The 22,266-nt window shown below is 43.3% G+C and overlaps 1 protein-coding gene across 4 annotated transcripts in view; it reads left to right on the top strand.

Moving 5' to 3' along the window:
- The window catches only part of APP (amyloid beta precursor protein), a 413,913-nt gene that overhangs the window by 291,462 nt on the left and 100,185 nt on the right, over nt 1-22,266 (top strand). The gene's annotated exons all lie outside the window — the stretch shown is intronic.

The following is a 22,266-nucleotide window of genomic DNA, read 5'->3' as shown; positions in this document are numbered from 1 at the left end:
TCGCTGCTGCTATCCTCTCTTAGCTCCTGCGCCTCCAGGAAGGGCTTGCTCTGTGTTTTGGCAGGATCCTTCTAGCACCTATGCCCCAGCCCAAGGACACCCCCCCCCCATATTAGGAGGTACCCCTGAGGGCCACCAACAGCCTTCTCAGCATGCCATCTCCATCTTCCAACCCACTGCCCTTGCTGGCATGGCCCATGCCTATTTATGAGGTAAGCTTTGCCCCCCCCCCCTGCCAGCCCTTTACTGGGGATTGGCTGAGGCCCTCATAAATATTCCTACCAGCCCCTCCTCACCTCCACCCACCAGATCTAGAAGTTTCTAAAACCTTCTAGACCAGGGGGAGGCACCAGAGAAGCTGTCAGGATGAGTCATCCAGCCCTGAGTAACTGAACCTTGACCCAGATTCAACAGCTCAGGCCTAGCCCCAAGCCAAATAAATGTACCTACACTTAACAGAAACCTTTCTCACATCTAGCACACAAACTAGAGGGTGCTACATATACTGTATGTGTTTTCATTTGTGTATATTGCTGATTGCCTGGAGTTCAGCTTTGAATATGTAAATATATATGACTCATAACTGAGATGAAATGGATAAACAGTACCTTTACGTTAATCTTACAGACCGCCATTGGGGGAAATAGGAATAATTGATTTAGCAATGTGTACGTGTGCCAACAAAAATTGCATTAAGATATAGGATAAGTATTTTCCATTCTCTTATAAAGTAATGAGCACCTCTGACAAGCTGCAGTCTAATAATTAATGCCTCGGGAGCAGATTTACATAGGTAAAGAAAGGGAACTGTATACGGAACCAATTACAGGTGTAACGTGTGAATATGAAGATAAATGAGGGTCTACTGGAAAATATGCAGGAAGGACACACAGCTGACTAATTATCTCCAGATATCTTTTTTACTGTGTGCAAAATGTTCTACTCCAAGTCATGACCCAGTTCCTTTTGTCTGCTAGTTAGGTAGGAGCTCATCAACCATTAGGATTAATGGTAGAGCATGGAAAATAAGGTATTTATGTGTATTGTAGTAGTGCCTTACAAAAAAAAAAAAACGTAGACAACATGAACAGAACACATGAACAATGCAGGAATTTGTTTCAGAAATGTACTGCAACATGTAATCCTGAATACGCTTAAAGCTAAACTCTGGGCAAAAATAGGAGAGAGGAGAGAAGGGAGATAACACCTGATCCTCCAGTCTTCCCTGCACAAGACTGGTCCCTGCAGCTCCTGCACCCCCTGCGCTCGCTGTCTTGAGTGGTGGAATGTTCCTGACATCATCAAACACCGAGCAGGCTCCATAGAACTGCTCTGGAACGGAGGACACCAAGAACGGTCCACTGCTGGATTGTGGGGGAGCGCCGTTTGCCAGAGGATCAGGTTGGTATAAGGCTTCCTTCTCTCCCCTGGACAAAACAAGCACTTCTCCCTTGCAGAGTGGGCACAGTCCCACTGAAAGGGAAACATTATTTTGTCCAGGGTTGGGTGGGCTTTAACTTTATTATTTTTAGCTAGAACAGGTAAGGGTAGAACCTCTGTCTGTCACCACTATAAAGTACTCCCCTCAGCCCACCTAACAAAAAACTCCTCGGCCAATGTGGCCATACACTAGTAGAGTTTAATTCAAAGTTTTTCATTTTAAAGTGGTAGTAAACTCTAACCTAAAACTTGTACCTACATGTACGTTTATAATAAGTCTTACCTGTGAGTGCCATGAATATCTCCTGAAGTTGGCTTTCATGATCTGTGCCCCTCGTCTGACTGCTGAAGCATTTGTTATAAATCTTTTACCCATACGGCAGTACCTGTCAGCACCTTGTAGTTCTGGCTGAAGTACCCTTAGTAAACTGATCAATGTGAATTCATAAAAGCCGTGCATTCTTTTTGTGAGGTTCATCTGCACCGTCTCATTCACAAAGTTCCTTGCATTCATTGAAAATAACGCAAGGCTTTTTGTGAATGGAGGTGGTGCTGTGATCAGTTTACTGAGGGTACTGTAGCCTGGACAGGAGACTGCTGCCTGAGGGAAAGTAAAACTGGTCATACACTGATTGAAATTAGACGGGTTCAGCAGGAAGCAGCTGGATTTTAATCAGTGTGTGTGGCCATCCCCGCTCGACAACATGAGATATTTTGTTTACCACTTAAGGACCAGGCCTATTCTGACACTTTTTGTTTACAAGTAAATATCAGTATTATATTGTTGCTAGAATATTACTTTAAGGCTCGGTTCACACTGGGGCGGCACGACTCCTTACGACTTCGGAGCGACTTGTGCATTCCCATGCACCATGACTTCGGAGCGACTTGTGCATTCCCATGCACCACGACTTCGGAGCGACTTGCATGGACTTCACATAATGGAAGTCTATGCAAGTCGCTCCGAGGTTGCCCCTACGTAGTACAGGACCCTTTTTCTAAGTCAGAGTGACTCGTGTCGCTCCTATTAGAACGGGTCCTGTAGCGGTCAATGGACCGCAAGGGAGCGCGACTTGTCAGGGTGACATGTCGCCTGACAAGTCACGCTAGTGTGAATCGAGACTTAACCTCCAAACATTATCTATTTTTTTTTTTTTTTAGCAGATGCCCAGAGATTAAGATGGCGGTCGTTGCAATTGTTTGTCTCACAGTATTTGTGCAGTGGTTTTTCAAATGCAATTTTTTGGGAAAAAATACACTTTAATGAATTAAAAAAAAAAAACACAATGTATAACTGTTTTTTTTGTCACATATGAAAGATGGTGTTAAGCTGAGTAAATAGATCCCCAACATGTCATGTTTTAAAATTGCACACGCTTTTGGAATGTTGCCAAACTGTGGTACCTAAAAATCTCCATAGGTGATGCTTTAAAAATTTTTACAGGTTACCAGTTAAACGCTACAGAAGAGGTCTAGTGCTAGAATTATTACTCACTCTAATGGTCACGGTGATACCTCACATGTGTGATCCGCACACAGTTTACATATGTGGACATGACCTACATATGCATTCAACACTGCATGCGAGCATGGGGGGAGAGGGTCAGAGGCTCTTTTATTTTTTTTATTGAGCAATTTATATCAGTCCTTGTCCCCAATATATTGTTAGCCAAAGTGATATTAAAGTCTCTTTTATTTTTTTTAGAAAGTAACAAACGTGTCATACTTACCTGCTCTGTCTAATGGTTTTGCACTGACCAGCCTCGATCCTCCTCTTCTTGGGTCCCCCGCTGGCACTCCCGGCCCCTCCCTCCTGCCAAGTGCTCCCAGAGCAAGCAGCTTGCAATGGGGGCATCCAAGCAGGCCTGCTCCTGAGTCTTGGCTCTGTGTCCATTCACATACAGAGCCACAGCTCGGCCTCACCCCCTCTCTCTCCTCATTGCCTTTGACAGCCAATGGCTCCCGCTGCTGTCTTAGGCAATGAGGAGAGAGAGTCCCCAGAGAGCTGCTGCTCTCGTGCACATCACTTGAGGAAGATTGGGCTCAGGTAAGTATTTGGTGGGGAGGGGGCTGGGGGGAATGCTGCATACTGAAGGTTTTTTACCTTCATGCATAGACTGCGAGACATCACATGTGATTTGCACCGAATTGCTGCGCAGATCACATGCCATTTCTGTGCGATGTGATTTCAGCCATACAAGCAATGGAACCCCCGGACCCCAGTTCTGCAACCCAGGAATTCTAAACACTTCCGAAGAATAGTTGTGGCTAATGATAGAGAGTTTGGTTTGTGTCCAAGAATGAGGACAGTTTGGGAGCTATGTATATATTGTCAGCCAGTGCCTGGATTGTAGGTTATAGTCCCCAACCACAGTGTTTACTATTCATCTTTTGTCCATCCTCTTTCATTTTATTGTACTTTGCTCTATACCGCACAGTAGCGACAGCGTGGAGATAATTGCTTTCTCTTACCAGCTAAGCGGCTATAAACACGCAGACAGCCCGGATGAGACAGATCTGTGAGCATTGCAGAGAGCCAGCCAGCTAATGGTGAAGGGGAAGAATAAAGGAAGTGATGAAGCAGCTTATCGCTTTGAAAGGCAATTGCTAGAATGCTGCGTCTGCAGCACCGTATGGCATTGGGGTATAAAACTGTAGCTGTTTGTGATGAACTAGCTATGTGCAGGAACAATGGGCTTAATCTAGGAAATAATGGCTGGGAAAGAGTGTAATCTGCTCAGAGTTTAATACAGCTAATAACCAGTTTTTTTTATGTAGTGTTGGAGACATCAGAAGATGATGTCCTTCTCTCAGCATATGAACGGGATGCCCAGGTTTCTACAGCAGATTTCAGGTGTTCTGTTAGAGGTTGTTTGTGACTTACCCAAAAATGAAAACTCTTGAACTGTATAATGTAGATGAATCTGGAAAAAGATTTGAGATCTGGTATACACCATAGACCCCCTCTGCAAGATCTGTTTCCCTGGATGTATCCATGCCTTTTGTTCTTCGAACATTGTACCTGTACTTCACCATGTGATCTTATTAAGATGTATTCATAGTGTAGCATGACACCTAGTAAAGGCTAAAAAAGTAATTCAAGCTTCATTCACATTCTAATTATTATTTTCTCTTATGTCCTCTGACAGATGCAGCTCTCAATGCTTCTTCATTAATGGGTAATGCGCCATCTATAGGAGTAGACTAGGCAGTGAAAAAGCTTTCACTCGACACGCCTATAGGGGCTGTCCCTGTATCAAATGGTGGAAAACAACAAAATGTATAATGTAGGTATACTGGACAGCCACTGAAATATCTCGTGAATATTTAAAATGAAAGCAGACACCAAGAGCAGTTTTGATAAAAAAGCATAAAACAAAACTTTACTCGACATCATAATACATAAAGCTTCCTTACACATAAAAGTTACCATAAACAAATACACAAAATACCGCGTCTTAAACATACAACCCTTGTCCCAAGAATATTGAATAAATACTTCGCTCTGGCGGTGGACTCAACAGCTTCCAAATCTCTGCAACAACAGGACAAAGAGGTCTTGGCCGCATGTTTCTCCAACTTCAAACAACCAACCTTCACCAAACGATCTCCTTCCCCCAATGCTCATGACTGTCTATTCAAATCCTCTATACCAGGAACCACCCACAGGATGTGGTTATCCCCCCCCCCCCACAACCAAATATGCGGCAGGCAGCGATTTTATATACAAGCCTTAACCACCTGTGGGTGAGAGAGATTACACATGTATGGGAACATTTGTCATGAATCAGTTAAAAAAAAATCCGCAACTGATACAGTCCCTCACGACATTACCCCAGACACACTGTGCTCTAAAATCAGTTTCTTGCTGCCTAGTTTAGGAGTAGGACCTAGGTTCCCTGCTGGTAATTCGGTCTCAGTTTTTATTTTCTTATGAAAATGAAGATATTGTTTTACCTTCCCTCTGTGCTAAGCCCAAGCATCCCAAGGAATTTGCCTTGCATTCGCTGGATGTGATTAGGGCAGTCAGGGTCTACCTGTAAGCCACTGAGTCCTTTCCGGACATCTGATTCTCTGTTTGTCCTTCCTGAGAGACCTCGTAAGGGTTCGGCTGCGTCTGTTGCAACCATATCAAAGTGGATCAGACAGACTATTGTTTAGGCCTATTCATTAAAGGGTCAGGTGCCTCCTTTCCCTGTGAGAGTGCATTCTACTAGAGCGCTGAGTGTCTCTTGGGCTTTTCTCCATCTGGCATCTGTGGCTCAGGTGTGTAAAGCGGTTGATTTGATGGCATCCTCGAATGCTTCCTTTGGCCGCAAAGTTTTGCAGACTGCTGTTTGATGAAGAGACAATGGTTTCTCTTTTGGGGGTGAAATGTTTTCTTTGGGGTAAGCTCCTGTTGGTGTTGGTTGAGCTTTTTTTTTTGCCCTGTTGCCTACGTTCTTAACCATTGGAAATGCATTGACAGTTTTTTGGTTGCGTTCTTCCCACCACTCACGCCTACACTGCTTTGGGACGTTCCATTAGTGAAGAAGCATTGAGAGCTGCGTCTGTCAGAGGACATAAGAGAAAATTGGATTTTTGTAAGAACTTTACTGCTTGCTACGAAACTGATTTTAGAGCACAGTGTGTCTGGGGTAATGTCGTGAGGGACAGCCCCTATAGGCGTGTCGAGTGAAAGCTTTTCACTGCCTAGTCTACTCCTGTAGATGGCGCATTACCCATTAGTGAAGAAGCATTGAGAGCTGCGTCTGTCAGAGGACTCAGAGAAAAGGATTTTACGGTAAGTTCTTATAAAAATCCAATTATTCAGGATTTTTATAGCTCCAACAGTTCACACAGTGCTTTAAAAAATAAAAGGGAGACTGTACAGTTACAATACAATAAAATACAAGAGGATTAAGAGGGCCCTGCTCATAAGAGCTTACAATCTAATGGGGTGGGGCAGTTGCTACAACAGGTTGTAACTGTGGGGAATGAGCTGATAGAAGAGGTCAAAGATTAGTTGGAGGTGTGATAGGTTTCCCTGAATAGATGAGTTTTCAGGGATCGCCTGAAGGCAGCTAGAGAAGAAGATAGCCATACAGGTTGAGGTAGCGTGTTCCAGAGGATGGGAGAGGCTCTGGAGAAATCCTGGAGATGAGCATGGGAGGAGGAGACAAGGAAGCTTGAGAGTAGGAGGTCTTGAGAGGAGCTAAGAGGATGGTTTGGGTGATATTTGGAGACAAGATTGGTGATGTAGTTCAGGGCAGAGTTGTGAATGGCTTTGTACAGCTGCAAGAAAAAGTGTGTGAACCCTTTGGAATGATATGATTTCTGCACAAATCGGTCATAAAATGTGATCTGATCATCATCTAAATCACAACAATAGACAATCACAGTCTGCTTAAACTAATAACACACAAAGAATGAAATGTTACAATGTTTTTATTGAACGCACCATGTAAACATTCACAGTGCAGGTGGAAAAAGTATGTGAACCCCTAGACTAATGACATCTCCAAGAGCTAATTGGAGTGAGATGTCAGCCAACTGGAGTCCAATCAATGAGATGAGATTGGAGGTGTTGGTTACAGCTGCCCTGCCCTGCCCTATAAAAAAACACACACCAGTTCTGGGTTTGCTTTTCACAAGAAACATTGCCTGATGTGAATTATGCCTCACACAAAATATTTTGTTGTTGACTTGCATAAAGCTGGAAAGGCTTATAAAAGTATCTCCAAAAGCCTTGCTGTTCATCAGTCCACGGTAAGACAAATTGTCTATACATGGAGAAAGTGCTGCTACTCTCCCTAGGAGTGGCCGTCCTGTAAAGATGACTGCAAGAGCACAGCGCAGACTGCTCAATGAGGTGAAGAAGAATCCTAGAGTGTCAGCTAAAGACTTACAAAAGTCACTGGCAAATGCGAACATCCCTGTTAGCGAATCTACAATACGTAAAACACTAAACAAGAATGGATTTCATGGGAGGATACCACAGAGGAAGCCACTGCTGTCCAAGCAAAACATTGCTGCACGTTTACAGTTTGCACAAGAGCACCTGGATGTTCCACAGCAGTACTGGCAAAATGAAACCAAAGTTGAGTTGTTTGGAAGAAACACAGCACTATGTGTGGCGAAAAAGAGGCACAGCACACCAACATCAAAACCTCATCCAAGTATGGTGGTGGGGGCATCATGGTTTGGGGCTGCTTTTCTGCGTCAGGGCCTGAACGGATTGCTATCATCAAAGGAAAAATGAATTCCCAAGTTTATCAAGACATTTTGCAGGAGAACTTAAGGCCATCTGTCTACCAGCTGAAGCTCAACAGAAGATGGGTGTTGCAACAGGACAATGACCCAAAGCATAAAAGTAAATCAACAACTGAATGGCTTAAACGGAAGAAAATACGCCTTCTGAAGTGGCCCAGTCAGAGTCCTGACCTCAACCAGATTGAGATGCTGTGGCATGACCTCAATAAAGCGATTCACACCAGACATCCCAAGAATATTGCTGAACTGACACAGTTCTGTAAAGAGGAATGGTCAAGAATTACTCCTGACCATTGTGCACGTCTGATCTGCAACTACAGGAAACATTTGGTTGAAGTTATTGCTGCCAAAGGAGGTTCAACCAGTTATTAAATCCAAGGGTTCACATACTTTTTCCACCTGCACTGTGAATGTTTGCATGGTGTGTTCAATAAAAACATGGCAACATTTCATTCTTTGTGTGTTAATAGTTTAAGCAGACTGTGGTTGTCTATTGTTGTGACTTAGATGATGATGATCAGATCACATTTTATGACCAATTTGTGCAGAAATCCATATCATTCCAAAGGGTTCACATATTTTTTCTTGCAGCTGTATGTTGTGGTTAGTATTTTGAATTGAATTCGCTGGGCAATAGGGAGCCAGTGCAGGGATTGGCAGAGAGGGGAGGCAGACACTGAGCAGTTGGTAAGGTGGATAAGCCTGGCAGCAGCATTCATGATAGACTGAAAAGGGGATAGCCTATGGAGAGGTAGGCCTATGACAAGGGAGTTGCGATAGTCGAGGTGTGAGATAACAAGGGAGTGAACAAGTAGCCCTAAACTACATAGTTGAAGGGAAAACTAAAGGAAATTCTACAACAAAAGTGGTATAGTGTGTATTCAGCTTTAGTCTGGTCTTAAGCAGTATAGATGGAATGATTCTCTTTAGGCAGCTCTTCCAGGACTAGGTATGTAAGGAGGAATGTGCCAAAAGCAGAACGTATGGAGTCCAGATTTTATTTTATTCAAATTCTAGTATTCTAAAAATTCTATGTGTTTTGGGGGTTTAAGGGGCAGAGTACGATTATGAAGCTGTGCGGGAAAAATCAGTGTGAACCGAGACTAAAAATTGTAGTTGCTTAGCCAGCATCAGAAACAATCCTACTTATTACCCCTCATGATATCTACAACTCTATCAGTCCAGTACACACGTTGTTAAACAGTATGAAGCCCTGAAGAAGGGAGACCCTTTAAACCCAAAAAAAAAAAAACATTTTGGATTTTTATATTAGAGTCTAAATTAAATCAAATCTTGACTTCATATATTTGGCTTTTGGTGCTTTCCTCCTTGCATACCCAGTCCCTGATCAGGATGCAAAGAACGTAAGCTTTCTTTTTTTTTTTCTGCTGGGTCTGAGAGGAGAGCAACTCAAAATAATGCAATAGCTTTGTTTTTGTGTAAAATTTGTAATTTCCTAAATGTAGTTCCTAGTTTGAGCATGTGCATCATTTGCAGTATAGGGTTCAGGGAAGAAGCTCCCACCATCCAGCTTCTATCTTCTGTAAGTTAGGAGAGTGTGCTGATCACAGGGGATGTTGATTTCGATGATATGCACTATCTGCCAGGGTAGACCAGAGCAGGGAGGAAAATCTGAGATTACTGCCAAAGTGTGTGGTTTTTCTTTCATATTTTGGACAGAACATAATTTTTGTTTCTGATGCTTTTAGTTAGGACACCTTTATGTATTCTAATCTGAAAGGTATCTATAGGGAACATTTACTATTCCTCACTGTTTTACTGGGGTGCCTCCAAAGATAAGGAGAATAAAGTAAAGAAAAAGAGATAGAGACCACGGGTGAGTTTTTTATGGTGTAGTAGTTTGATAGATAATTGGATGAAATAAAGGAAGTGAAGGTACAATGCAATGGTTTGCAGATATCTGTAAGGTTGCTGAGCTCTCTAATGGGGGATCAGACAACCTAGAGTGAAAGCCTGCAACAGGTATGACTGTCCCTGCGCCGAGTAAGGTCACTCTCTATGCTTGGTGGGATGATTCCAACGATCCTACACTCTGTGGTCTCAGGATTCCAGTGTGTTCACAGTAAGAGGTCTATGAGTCCTAAAAGATGGGAAAGTGGTGTCAGCAGAGATGCCCGATTGTGAAGGAGAAGCTTCTCTTTCACATTCAAGTGCTTCTGCTGACACTACTTTCCCATCTTATGGGGCTCATAGACCTCTTACTATTTACTTTTGATCAGCCATTCAAACTTTACCCCAGAGGACAACTGGCTATTTTACTTGAAGAGGGTTTGCGATTCTCTAAGTGGCCTGAAAATAAAGAGTTTGCCAACATCCCTTAGTATACTGATTTGTTGAGGTTTGGTGCCTCAAACCAAAAGAGAATTTGGACTTTTAAGGGCAGATAGAAATGAAGATTTTTCAATATGTAAAATGTAAACAATTAATTAAAAAATATTATTAAAGAGATTTGCACATGTCCTGTGTGTTGGGTTAAAGGCCCATTGGTGAAAGGGTGAAGAATGTATCAAAGTTAGTGACATAGGTGAAATGGTGACATTTTTTAGAACATTTTTCTCTGTTGTTCAATGCGTGTGGTCAGGCTTGGAATTCCGCAGAGAAAATATCCGAAAAACATCCAACGTGTTTTGGCTTGGTTACAATAATATGCCTTTGTCAAGGAATATTCACCATATCTGCAATTACAGCAAAATATATTCAGATAACACATATGCAAACCAAGGGATAAATCTCCATTGGTGCAGTGTGATTGGATACATACATATCATTCATTTGCCTGATCCATGTATGAAGGCTGTTTCCCTCTGATCCCCGAATCGCATCAGGAACTTTGTGCTGCTTCTGCGAATGGTATATATATATATATATATATATATATATATATATATATATATATAATATATATATGAGGGTTAATATTGTGTCCTTTTATGGTGCCCTATAAAAGTATGGTATAAGGATTCTTGTTACTCACAGGCTAAACTGCAGAGATTAGCAGCTGTGCTGGGTGAATCCATAGGTTTTCCCAATTCCTGCCTAATGGATCCTTGAAGACTGCTCGAAGACTGCCAAAAAGTGAGTTAAAACAGTGGAACCATGCCCGCAACTCCTCCTTAAACATAGGAGTAATCTTTTTTTATCTATACCTCATGGCTTTTTTTCACAATAAACTACTCACCTTAAAATTTGATTTTGTCACTTTTTTCTTGATAGTCACATGGTAAAAACTTTTGATGGGAATGGGGAAAACCTATGGATTCACCCAGTTGCTAATCTCTGCAGTTTAGCCTGTGAGTAACAATAATCCTTATACCATACTTTTATGGGACACCATAAAAGGACACAATATGCTATGCTGAATCCTGTAATCTGTCACTCTCTGTCACAGAGGAGATCCGCCCGCTTTGTTTACACAAGTGGGCGGATTTCCTCACTCGATCCCCGATGATCGGGGAAGAATGGCGGTGATCACTGCCTCTCCTCCCCTGGCCTGACTCCCGCTGTGTCTGACACAGCGGGAGGGAGCCTCCGGCGGCGCCGAGAGGGGGGCGGGATACATCGACGTAGGTCTACGTCGCTGGACGATAACAAGCCACTTTGCCGCAGTACCAGCTCAGTGAGCGGTCAGCAAGTGGTTAAACTTTGGTCAGTCATAAATAGCAGAATGTCAATGAGCAATCTATTTAATTTTACCATCCCCCTTTCTTAAGACTTCATCTAGTCTAATAAACCATTCCTTTAGTTGTTCCCTGATGTAGTGGATCAATTAAATTGGCCAGCTTCATCCATGAGCCATGTAAGACGGTTCTTGATACCCATGTAGGGTACCTTTTGTGCTCCCTTGTGGCGACAGAGTGTATTTGGAAAGTTCAGTTTTGTATTGTTACGTCATTCATTTATTATCGCAGCCAACTTCTCCAGTCAAGTATAAACTAATCATTTATAAGTGGGTGCAGATTGTTTCTGACTCTTTTCTTCTTTAATAGAGCTAAATAACACTGGAGATGAGAACTTGTCTTTCATTCATAAGCAGAACGCTTTGTACATCTTAATTGAAAATATAGACTCTGGAAAACATTGAAATGCGAAAGAGCGAACTTCTTTCAGAGATTAATGCATCTGATAGACATTGCCAGGCTGGGGAAACAAAGACACACTCAATAAGTAATGCATTCTCTTTCTGTTTAATAGTTCATTTCAGGTTTTAAATCATTTGTCTTTCTTTTCAAAGAAGAATGAAAGATGAGCCAATGTGGGATTGCATTTGGATCCTATAGTCATTTCTCAAGGGCTCATGAAACGAAAGAAACAATCCAAATGTTTTCTTATTTCAGATGAAGTAGATCATTCTTGTGTGCATGCTATTCTGAATAAATATATCTTCTAGATTTTTAAAATGAACTAAAAATAATGTTTTTGGGGGGTTTTATTTTTGGAATGAGGCTGTTTTTTTTTTTTACTGCTGCTTAGCGATCCAGAAAGGACATTTCCCCCTACCTGTGGCATAGCTGTGATAGGCAGAGTTAAATGCTAACTTTTTCCATCTTTTGCAAGAAAAAAAAAAAATGCAGCCATATTGATTAATAAAAGCTGTGCATTTATTATTTTTTACATTTCAGCCTGCAAATCATTGCTTCACAGGTGCAGTGCTCTGGCTCCTGCAAACTATTCCTCCAGCCAGCCACAGGTCTTTTCTATGGTAAAGACCTTCAATTACGAGGCTGGTCGAAGTATCAATAGACTGGAGTTCAGTGACATCACGTCACTTATGCTCTATTGAGAAGTAAAAGTCACTTTGCCCTGGTATACAGATTCCTGTGAATGAACAACACTGCTGTGTGGGAAGAGGCACATAGGCAAGTCTTTTCTTTAGTCTCTTATGAATGGTACCCTGAAACCATGGGATATAGGCTGACTTAGCTGGAACCTCAGGCACGACACTGTCTTATTCTGGCAGGCAAGAGGAACTTTTATCCAGGCACACAAGTGTTTAAAGCCTCACTAATGATGAATAACGGGGCACATCCAGCTTAATTTTTTAAATATTTGAGTATTGGAGCCCCGTGGTTTTCTGGGGTCACTGGTCACTCTACTATACAAATAGTAACCACCACCTTTGTTGGCTTGCTCTGACCTGCCAATCACAACTCTCCCACCTTTTCACTCCGAAGGCCACCCATTTCAGTAACTCTCAATTAGATCAGCACAGGGGTGGAAGGGCAGGGGCCAAGGACCACAGGAGATGGTCACTGTTTGTGTATGGCACAGCCCCAGCACTCCAAAAGCTGTATAACTCTGATGAGCAAATACAGGAATTTGACTTTGTTGTAAAGGCACATAGATGTACCTATTATTCAAGGTAAGTTTTATCTTAAACACTTCATGTGACCATGGTTTTTATATGACCTGTGCTTTATTGATGTGACGTGAATTATGACAGGTCCTCACAAAACATAACTGTGTATAATAGCCTGTGTTTCTGCTTTCCTGTTGTGTGAGAGAACTGCAGAAATTCAGAGTACACTTTGCCCACGTCATAGTCGGCTCATAAAACGATTTGCAACACTAAAAGCTGAAGGAAAAATTTAAGGATTAAGCATTTAAATGGTTTGCTCAACTTTGTCAGGTAAAAGACTGGAGTTTAAGACATCAAAGATATGAAAAGTGACCCTGGAGGCTGCTTGGGTTATTATTTTGGAGTCCCGCTGGGAACAAGTGTTGCACTTAGTTACAGCTCTTTAATGAATCCTGACCAAAAGGAATGAAAAAAAAGCTCTCAAAAATAATTGATTACTTGATTTCTTTTAACACCTTTCAAAAATTATGTTTCCATTATCCTTGGTGTGGAATTGTGGGATTAATGCACAAGTTTTTAGCAATTTCCCAAGAGATGCAGGGGCTCCTGGGCTTCACTAGACTTGAATATTCAAATTCTTAAGCTGCTGTTAGCCGGCAGCTTTCAGCTAAGTTGCTTAACTTTTTTTTAACACTTTGCTCTCTGGACCCTACTGTAAGTGTTATGTTATAAGAAATAAAGAATGATACCTACAGAAAGACAGCATTCATCCATTTGTGGTTGCGACAGGGACTATTAATAGGTTTGTAGGTCGTCTTCAATGCCCTTTGGCTGAGCCTGTCCAGGGGAAAGTATCAGTCAGTTGGGTTATGTTGTCCTTGCTAATGTTACCCGAAAGATATGAGATTTAATTTACCTCAGACAATATTTGGGTTAAAAATGAGAGTTCTTTAACTATGAATAAAAGCTTTAACACAGCAATTATTTATTGGTATATAGTTTGAAAGCCTAACTTAATTTACAACAATCTAACTATTGTACATACTACAAAATGTAAAATATTCCTAGTTTAACTGAACAAATACAGTGTATAGAGTATATACTCATATACAAACACACTACGAACGACACAGAGAGGACAAACAATGTAAACCTTACACCTTCATAGTTACCCTTAGTGTTTCCTCCTGCTCTGCCATGCCAAACAGGAAGTCCCTCTATTTCCACCTCTGCTAATATAGACCCATATCCCATAGCCTTGTATAGGGCTATTCTCATTGGTTCAGCTATCTTGCCCTGTTCCTTCCTCTGGGCGTATCTCGTTCAGGATAGGACAACTTCCCCCTCTTGCTAAGCCCTCCTCCCTGTTGTAGGGAGAACCTGTTCATCTCCCGGGCCTATTGTCCAACCCTTCAACTGATAGTCAATCTTCATTGCATATCTTAAGGGACAGTCTTTGAAGTAGAGGACAAGATAAAGGAATGACCTGTCATGGAAGATTATCAATTATTTTCTGGCCCTGTAATGTCTGGGGAAAAGGAACATAATTACGGGGCTGTACTACAGTTTGTTTATCAGTGTAATTAGCAGACCCCTCCCAGGTAGCCCAGGCATGCATTTTAAATGGACTTTTTAATCAAGTCACTATTGCCTGTAGCCGGAAGTCACCCAACTTAATATAATTACGCCTAAACTCATAAGGCAACACTAATCATTATTACACTACCTCTAGACAGCTGGTGCCCACAGCACTTTCCATCCCCTCTCCATAGGTGCAAACTTGAAACTTACATTTTTGTATAACAGTTGTTGCCAAAAATGGTTATTCAACAGCCGGATTGTGCATAAAATGTGAAACACTGATTAATACACAATGGCACCTTTTGGGTCTAATTTGAAAAGCTAGATATTGTTTTAATGGAGGAGCCTTTGGGGGATTGTAGATCATAAAAACTAGCAAGTTAGCCATACCAAAGTCCAGGATTTATAAAAGCTTGTCTGAACTATCAGAAAAAAGGGGGCAGAGAGCTGAAGTTACACTTTGCAGAGCTCAGTGAGGAGACCTTTGAGAGCTGCTTGGAGGGAAGGGACACACCTCCTTTTACACAGCACACAGGAACAGAGATAAGGATGTCAATCAGCTAGAGATCCCTCCCGTCACCTTTTTTCTTTTGGTGTCAGGAAAATTAGAAGGGATTCATGCTGATAGCAGAGGAACAAAGCAGCATCCAGTGCTCTGGATTGAGAAGTACACAATAGAGGGATATGCTTTGTAAACCTCTGACCTAAAATAAGAACAAACATTTTAAGACCTATCTCCAGCCCAAACATTTTTTGTAACATTGGAAAGCATGGTCCATTTTTCTACAGCAGTCTGCGCCACCAGTGAGATTATTTCCATTACCTTCTTATCCAAGGGACTAGCAATGACAGAAATTCTCCACAGTAGGGTTAAGGCTTGGTTCACATATTGGCATCCCAAGTCGCAAGCAGAATCGCTGCGATTCTGCCCGCGATTCCAAATCATGGTACACCCGCGCAATTCCTGTCACTTCCAATGGCACCCTGAATGCAATGGCAATTGTCACCCGATGAATCGTGGTAAAATCGTGCAAACAGAATCGTGGGATGCCTGTCGACCAGAAGAAGTTCTTGTACTTTCTTGGGCGACAGGCGCCCTGCAATTGTTTGCGCAATTTTACCGCAATTCATCGAGCAACAATCACGGCAAAATCGCACTGAGTTTGGGGTGTCATTGGAAGTGACGGGAATCGCGTTTGGGCCCCGTGATTTGCCGTGATTCGGAATCGCGGGCAGAATCGCCACGCTAAGATACAAGAAAATGTGCTCAGTGTGTATACAACTTTAAATGAATATCTTTAAGAAGCTGCAGCTGATTATAAAGGTAATAATGCCTCATAGATATTGGTATGAATGGATTGAATCAGCGCTGCTTCCGCCAAACCTTACTAGTGAATAATGTATACATCAACAATACTGAATAAAGTGCCATTCATAAACCATGTACCATGTTCATAAACCTATATAAACAATACATAATAAATACATTCATGATAAATAAAGTGCAGTGCATTGATGAATATAGTCCTTTAGTGCTTTCAAAGTGTCAGTGCTTGATGCATATATAAGTAAATTCAAAGTGCCATCCAGTGCTCCCCTCTTTGGTTCCCCACTCACTGACAGTAAGATGCAAAACCGCATATAGTGCTTCCTATGGCATAAAGGATATAGATACTCCTTTTCCCATTCCAAAGCTCAGCAATGCAATTAGAACAAGCTATATTGCTTTCTGCAATACAGTGAGCGGTTTAGCTATTCTTCCTCCTCCCTCCATTATAAGGCTCTCAACTAGTTATTTATGATAATGAAAGCGAGGTTTACATAGCTTAAAAATGTTTTGTTTATTTAAAAAATGAAAAGTGAATACACTTACAAGATAAAAGGCAAATATTAGGCAGTAGTAGTTATGGTGGAACGCCGCCGTGGCATGCGTTCCAACCACCCCGGATGTGACGTCACCGGTCTATCACCTGTTGTATGTGTTTCGCCCCTCCCATTGGGCGTTTTCAGAAGCTGGAGCGATACGTGGCTGGCTCCTTTTTTATGTCACTAACTCCTCCTACACCCAATCCCACCCACTACCCCACTATGTGATATCCTTTCTGCCTACTGTCATCACTTACCGTTTTAAACAGGAAATGTCGCCATCTTAGTACGCCGTACCACTATGTATAGTCACTCCCACTATATTGCTTTTTTGTGGAGATCCATCGTCTCTTCCTTTATACGACCGGAAATTTCAGGGTAGCAATATTAGTACTCCTTCCTATTATTATCTCATATCGGATTCCATATTATTCCACCCTTCGCTTTAATACTTATATTGTAATATATACTACATCCAGGTATGCGCAATAATATTATACTATATTAAAGGGGCCCTATTAGATGTTTAGTGACCCAAAAAACTACTTTCCAACAACCACAAAGATAGTTTTAAAATTATTAATCATATTTATATAGCCATATTACAGTCAAATGATAATTAAACAACATCAATTCCAGCAATACACATATTAATTCATTAGAAATATAATAAAAACCATACATATATATGAGGAAATTTATAGAGTTACAGTTCTATATTTATTTTGTGATCAAAGTTTGTTAATAAAACAGTTCATATCAAGTTCCACGTTTAACCCTGAGGGGGCCATACTCTGGAGTTGGTATATCCATTTAGTCTCATTCTGTGAAATTGCTCTTTTCATATTGGTACCTCTCCAGTGTCTTTCTACCCAATCTATGCCACAAAAGGACAATTTGGTAGGGTCTCTATTGTGATCTCTTTTAAAATGGTTTGTAAGACTATGTTGCTGAAAGCCTTTTTTTATATTGTTTATATGTTCCCTTAGTCTAACTCTAAGTTCTCTAGTAGTTCTTCCCACGTATTGCAGTTAACACTCACGCTCCAATAGGTATGTATCATACGTACTGCTGCACGTGATGAATTTGAATTTCTCTATCGCTCATTGACAGACGTAGTCCTCGGTGATTCAACACCCTCGGGTTATGCTGCTCTCCACAGGAGTAGGACTAGACAGGAAAGAAAATGCTCTGGCCACACCCTAGGGGCAGTCCCCAAGGGTATATCCTCTCTCTCTCTGCTACAGCAAATCCAGTTTTTTTCTGTCTAGTCAGGAGTAAGGACCTAGATACCTTGCTGGGATCTTCGGTCCTGGCAGGATTTTTTTCTTAAAAAGATTTTTAGACCGCTTTTTTTCTCCAGTGTTCCTGTGAGATCTTCAAGCAAGAAAGCTGAACCCCAGTTCAGCCTACGAGCGCGTGCAGGCCATAGCTCCGCGCTGGGTCGGCCGCGACATAGTCCCACTGGACGGGGACTGACCCTGCGAGTTAGACGTCTCGCTGAAACGCCAAAAACCATGAGTCACAGCGTCCGTATTGGTCGTCAGCCCTCCAACTTCGGTGGAGAGGGGTACTGTCAGGAGTTGGCGCCCACCTGGTTCCGGTACGGTGAGTAGTATGTTCCCCCATTTTCCCTGACGGGTCCTGTGGTGAACGCGGGCCCCTCTCTGTAATGGTAAGGATGGGTTCCCCTCTATCCTATAACATGGCACAGATCCCCCTATATTGAGTGTGATTTTTGTGTACAAAAAGCCAGAAGGCTTGGTTTGGGAGCTGACAATCTAATTACAAGTATGTTTAAATGATTGTAATCTGTGGCAGTACTGGAATCTTACTGTGATAATAGAAAGTATCCTACCTGTCAAAAGCCACAGGACATGTATGCGGCTTTCCAGGTCATTCCTCCAGCTAAAGCATGCCTCCCGACGGCCACGCGGTCCGCCAGGGTTCGGTACCGCCGGTCAAGCTGATCTCCATGAGAGAAAGATTTTGTGATGCCGAGATACTCTGCAGTCACGCCGCTATTCGGTAACAGATCGCCGTAGATCGCACGAGGCCGCCATTTTGGCGTAGCCTCGTGTCTTCAGCATGGGGGCGGCCATGTTTGAGGTGACCCAAACACCTCGTGGAGCTAGGGGAGGCGCCGGAAGGCGTGCAGAGGGGCGGAGACGCCTCCTTTCTTCCCGGGCAGCCAGCCAAGAGACTTCCTGTTTGTTTGAAACAGTGCTTAGACAAGTTGCAGTGAACTCTGAGCATCAAGTGGTGAGCCTGGGGGTCTATCTCTCTCTCTCTCGCTCGATAGGGATCCCTAGCAGGTAACACTGAGGGGCTTTGTGGCGCTGGGGGTCTGAAAAAAGAAAAAGTTTTATTTATTTTTGGATTGAATTTTCCGGGTATTTACTGGAATTATCATGGACCCTGCCACACAAGTACCCCCACCTGTTTCCCTCGAGGGGGCCACGGGATCCGCCGGTGCACAGAGTATGGATGCATTTACAGCAGTTTTGGAGTCTATGGTAGCTCGGGTGGAGGCGGCCTGTCAGTAACGGGGGTCAAGAAAGCGACCCCCGCCTACCCCTATATCATCTGACACTTCAGACTCAGAGTCTGAGATGGTCATTGCAGCTGCAGGTCCCTCTGCAAGGGCTGTTGTCTCAGGTAAAGTTCCTTCAGACAGTGAGGAGGACGTTCATACTTCCGCCATAATTCGGGAAGAAGCATTGGTGGACGCACTAGTTGTGGCGGTTTGGGAAACCTTAAGACTTGAGGTTTCACCGGCAGAGGCAACTGAAACAGAGATTCCCTTTGGTACTAACAAACCCACCAAAACGGTGAAGGTTTTTCCTGTACCCAAGTGTTTTGGTAATAAAATTAAAGAAGAATGGGAGCATTCTAAGCGTACCTTTACTATTTCCAAACGTATTGCTAGACGCTATCCGTTTGAGGAATCCCTCATTAAGAAATGGACGGTACCACCAGTGGTGGACCCACCTATTTCCAGACTGAATAAAGCCACGGTTATTCCAGTAGAGGACACTTCGTCCTTTAAGGATCCGGTGGATCGGAAGGTAGAAGCGGAGTCCCGCACTATTTTTTCCCTGATAGGGTCAGCATTTAGACCAGTAATTGTCATTGGTCTGGTTTCCCAGACACTTACGGAATGGGCGAGATTGGTGCGCCAGGACCTGAAGGGGAAAGATATCCCCCAGGGAACATCTGAATTGATGGAACAGATTATACAAGGGCTACAGTTTGTCTGTGATGCAGCCTTGGATGCTACCCCCCTATTAGGGCATGCATCTATGTCAGCGGTAATACTCAGACGTGTGCTGTGGTTAAAATGCTGGTCAGCGGACCTAGGTTCCAAAAAGACCTTGACGAATCTCCCCTTTCAGGGGAATCGCCTATTTGGGGCCACCCTAGATGAGATCATTAAGGACGCCACTGGGGGCAAGAGCACTTTCTTGCCACAGGCTGCTAAAGCTAAGGGACCTCGTAACAAGCGAGGACCTTTCTTTACCGCCCATAAAGGGTTCGTACGCCCGGCTGGAACAAGCGGGAAAGGCAAGGCTCCTCCAGGAGGGTTCAAGAAGGGCTGGTCGGACAAACAAAAGACCGACTCAGCCAAACCCGAAGCAAAGGATTACACAGCCTGAAGGTGCGCCCCCACCCGGTTTGAGGGTGGGGGGACATCTTCACCGGTATTCAGGGCATTAGATCGAGCATCGATCACTGCTACCGGTGCGATTCTTCCCTTCCAACATTTAAGTACTACAGGGAGCGGCAGTTACCGTTCCCTGAACAGATCTTTTCCTTTACCTTTTCCAAAGATTAGTCTCAGTTCCCCACAAGAATCGGATCCGGTTGAACAGACAGACCAAGAAGCCTTTAGCCAGGTGACTTCGGTCCCGGAGGTTCAACCAGGAGAGATCACCGTTCCTGATAGGAATCAGGTGTCTGATAAATGTGTGGGAACAGAGAACGAGCAGACTTTGTCGGATGGTCGGGGCAAGATAGCTCTAGGGCCGCCTGGTTCAGATCCAGTCAGCGCCAGTGGTCCTAGAAATTCTAGGCTGGCCTCGTCAAGCCGGTCTGGCCGGCTTGGACATACTAGTCACGGACGTTCCTTGGGAACTTCGTCTCAGGGAGTGTCTGCGGTCTCAAGGACCAATCTTCCATCATGCTTTACAGTCGCTGGTTTTAATGGCCTGGCCATTGAGACCCAGGTACTGAAGGACAGAGGGTTGTCAACTTCAGTTATTCCTACCCTTATTAAAGCAAGGAAAGCGACTTCCAGCAAGGTCTATTATCGCACATGGAAGACTTATATCGCGTGGTGCGAATCTTTAGGGATTCCTCCACGTACCTATTCGGTGACCAGAATATTGGCCTTTCTTCAGAAAGGGGTTGAGCAGAAACTAGCCTTGAGCACCATCAAAGGTCAAGTTTCAGCATTAGCTATCTTCTTTCAGAAACCTTTAGCTACCAAGTCCTTGGTGCGGAATTTCATCCAGGGGGTGCGACACCTGGCTCCACCAGTCCGTGCGCCCTTACCGCCCTGGGATCTTAATTTGGTTTTGTCGGTTCTACAGAAACCTCCCTTTGAAAACATCAGGGAGATTCCCTTGCTTACTTTATCCCAGAAGGTGGCCTTCTTGGTGGCTATCACTTCTGCACGCAGGGTGTCAGAACTGGCTGCATTATCATGCCAGTCCCCATACTTAGTGATTCATAGGGATAAGGTAGTGCTTCATCCTAAGCCATCCTTTCTTCCAAAGGTGGTTTCAGATTTTCATCTGAATGAAGATATCGTACTACCTTCCTTGTGTCCTCAGCCCAAGCATCATAGGGAAAATGCGTTGCATTCCTTGGATGTGGTTCGGGCAATCAGGGTATACCTGAAGGCTACGGAATCGTTCCGTAAGACGGATTCACTTTTTGTGATCCCGGATGGCCCCAGAAAGGGGTTGCCTGCATCTGCCGCGACTATCTCCAAATGGATTAGACAGACGGTGGTACAGGCTTATGCTATTAAGGGTCGGAGTCCTCCGTTCCCTGTTAGGGCACACTCCACTCGAGCGCTCAGTACTTCCTGGGCCTTCCGCCATCAGGCGTCAGTGGTCCAGGTATGTAAGGCGGCCACCTGGTCGTCGGTACATACCTTTACAAAATTTTATAAGATTGATGTGATGGCATTGGCGGATGCCTCATTTGGCCGCAAGGTTTTGCAGGCCGCAATTTAAGGAGACCGGTGGTCTACCTCGGGGGTTTTTTTCTGTTGAAAAATTTCTGTTGAGTCTCATCACTGAGGATGAGCATTGTAAACTTCTAGTTGGCACCGCTTGGGCCTTCTAGATTGGATTTGATTTCCAATTTCCCACCCCTCATTTGTGGTACTGCTTTGGGACGTCCCGAGGGTGTTGAATCACAGAGGACTACGTCTGTCAATGAGCGATAGAGAAAAATGGATTTTTGTAAAATCTTACCGTAAAATCCTTTTCTCTTAGCTCATTGACAGACGTAGTACCCGCCCCTCTGTTTTGGAGTTGGGTTGGGTTAAATTCTCTAGACACTGCTTTGTGACATAACTGATTTGCTGTAGCAGAGAGAGAGAGGATATACCCTTGGGGACTGCCCCTAGGGTGTGGCCAGAGCATTTTCTTTCCTGTCTAGTCCTACTCCTGTGGAGAGCAGCATAACCCGAGGGTGTTGAATCACAGAGGACTATGTCTGTCAATGAGCTAAGAGAAAAGGATTTTACGGTAAGATTTTACAAAAATCCATTTATTTCATAGGTTTGTTCTGTTGTA

The sequence above is a fragment of the Pelophylax lessonae genome, assembly GCF_965119305.1.
Source record: "Pelophylax lessonae genome assembly, chromosome: 2".
NCBI classification, from domain to species: Eukaryota; Metazoa; Chordata; class Amphibia; order Anura; family Ranidae; genus Pelophylax; species Pelophylax lessonae.
Note: the sequence above shows the minus strand (reverse complement) of the source record. Positions and strands in the feature narration are given on the sequence as shown.